We start from the raw sequence: 2,377 nt of genomic DNA on the forward strand, positions 1-2,377 counted from the left end.
GTGGGGGTGGGTCAGGGAGTGAGAAGGTAGGAGGAGGTTGGGTAGATGGGTGGATGCAGGAGCACCCTCTCAGAGGCAAAAGAGAGGGAAGATGGGGTGACGAACTCTGGAAGGAGGAACCAGGAAAGGAGGGCAACATTTGGAATGTAAATAAATAAAATAATAAATAAAATTCATTTTTAATGGGATAGTTTATTTCAGAAATGAGACTCCCTTAGAGAGAGATAAATTTTATTTTTAGGTTATCAACCAGAAATAGCTTCTGGGTTCAGGATGGATACATGTATCCACTTTTCCTGTCAACTCTAGGATGCCATCTATTACAGAGCTGTGCAGGCCCTGTGGATATTTCCTCTATCTATGTGAGACACTCTGTGCATAGATTCTGATGATTTAGAGTGTCTTCTTTCCTTGGGTTCTTCCATCCCCTCTGGATCTCACATTCATTCCATCTCCTTTTCATCAGAAAAAGGAGCCCCGAAAGGAGAAATTAAATGGAGACATTCTTTTAGGACTAAATGTTTCAAGGTCTCCCATTCTTTGTGTTTTACCTGACCTTTGGTCTCTGTACTTATTGTCCTCTGCTGGAGAAGCATACTTAACCTGAAAATAGCAGAACAAGGTACTGGTGAGTCTATTAGAATCTCATTATAAGTCATTTTGTTGCTATGTCCCTTAAACCCAATAGTTGTCTTTGGTTTTATCCTGGGTTCTTGGGCTATCTAGTGCCTGTAGTGTGTCTTAAATCAAGTCAGATATTGATAGGCTACTCCAAGAAATTTTATGCCATCAGTGTTCTAGCACATCTTGCAGGCAGACATCATTGTGTATCAAAGGCTTGTGACTAGGGTTATGTTTCATTTCTCCTACGGTAGCAGGCAGATTGCCTTCCTGTACCTAAGAAATTATGATACAGCATTGAAGATGCAGTGTAAGCATTACCTCCACTTCTCCATGTTCAATAAGTTGTGAAGATGTCATATTTTGTAATAGGACTTTCCTTTAGTTTGTGGATAAAAAGTTTTATAGTTTTGACAACAGCGTGGGTTATGTGTGGATTCCCATGGAACCTTTGGCTGACAACTCAATTAGATCTAACCCAAACCTGGTACTGGAAGCTTCATTTGGTGAAAAGAGATGTTGAGTTAGGGCTCTTTTCCCCTCAAAAGTTGACAAGTTCATTTTTATCATCTTTATATATTTATATATTTTAGGAAAATTCTATTACATCAAGTTTCCATTCTACCCCCAAAATAGTACTTAACTTTAGGTGTCACTAGCATAACCCTTCATGCCCTTCTTCCCATCACCACTATGATGGTTTGAAAAGGTATGGCCTCCATAGGCTCATGTATTTGAATGGTTGGCCCATGGACAGTGGCATTATTAGAAACTGTGATCTTTTGCACTTCAGGAGCTTTTGCAAAAGCTTCTGGAGCAAGTATCCTGTCTATGCTGGCCAATTTGGAAGGTGAAGAAACTTTTGAAGCGATAATGTTGGGACAAGGGGAATAGGTCGTGCAGGAGAGAATTTGTGATGGTGAACTGATCCCAATCAAAACTACTAAGGTTCATACATCTGCCTCAATTATCTTATGAGGAGCAAAACATTTCATGTGTGATGATATGGAGTTCTCTTTACGTGGCACTCTTTGTGTGATGAAGAGATTTTGGAGTCAAAGTCTGTGGTCCCAGGTGGAGATGATGTAGAAGCTGCAACGAGTATGGGTTCTCAGGAACAGCTTGCTACTGTGGAGTATACAAGTTCTCTACCTGTGATTCCTGATACACTGTCAGTGAATGCTGCCCTAGATTGCACCGAACTGGTTGCCAAGTTAAGAGCTTTTCACAGAGAAACTCAAGTTAACACGGAATGTAAAAATCTTAAGTGGATTGGTCTTGATTAGGTCTATGGGAAACCACGATTCAACAAGCAAGCAGAGGTGTTTGAACCAACCATAGTCAAAGTGAAGAGCCTGAAGTTCACAACAGAGGCTGCAATCATCATCCTTTGGATTGGTGATCTGATAAAATTACATCTAGAAAGCAAAGACGATAAACACGAAAGTTATGAAAATGCTGTTCACTCTGGAGCCCTCAATGACTGATTGGATTTCCCTTTTATTTATAACAGTGGCAGGTGCAATGTCTTAGCCTTGGGTGTTTTACATTAAAGTACAGCAAGCTGTCAAAAAGAAAAGAAAAGAAAAGAAAAGAAAAGAGAAGAGAAGAGAAGAGAAGAGAAGAGAAGAGAAGAGAAGAGAAGAAAGTGTTGCCCTTTTTCTTTTGGAGTAGGTGTGCCGTTGTTGGAGGAAGTGTGTCATGGAGAGGGCAGACATTGAGGTCTCTTATGCCCAAGCTCCAGTGTGGAAAACAG

General features: G+C 40.5%; 1 pseudogene; it reads left to right on the forward strand.

The window, feature by feature from the left end:
* Positions 1 to 1,359: 1,359 nt before the first annotated feature.
* Positions 1,360 to 2,108, forward strand: LOC116099928 (annotated as a pseudogene).
* Positions 2,109 to 2,377: the final 269 nt, after the last annotated feature.

This window comes from Mastomys coucha, unplaced genomic scaffold (genome assembly GCF_008632895.1).
Source record: "Mastomys coucha isolate ucsf_1 unplaced genomic scaffold, UCSF_Mcou_1 pScaffold20, whole genome shotgun sequence".
NCBI classification, from domain to species: Eukaryota; Metazoa; Chordata; class Mammalia; order Rodentia; family Muridae; genus Mastomys; species Mastomys coucha.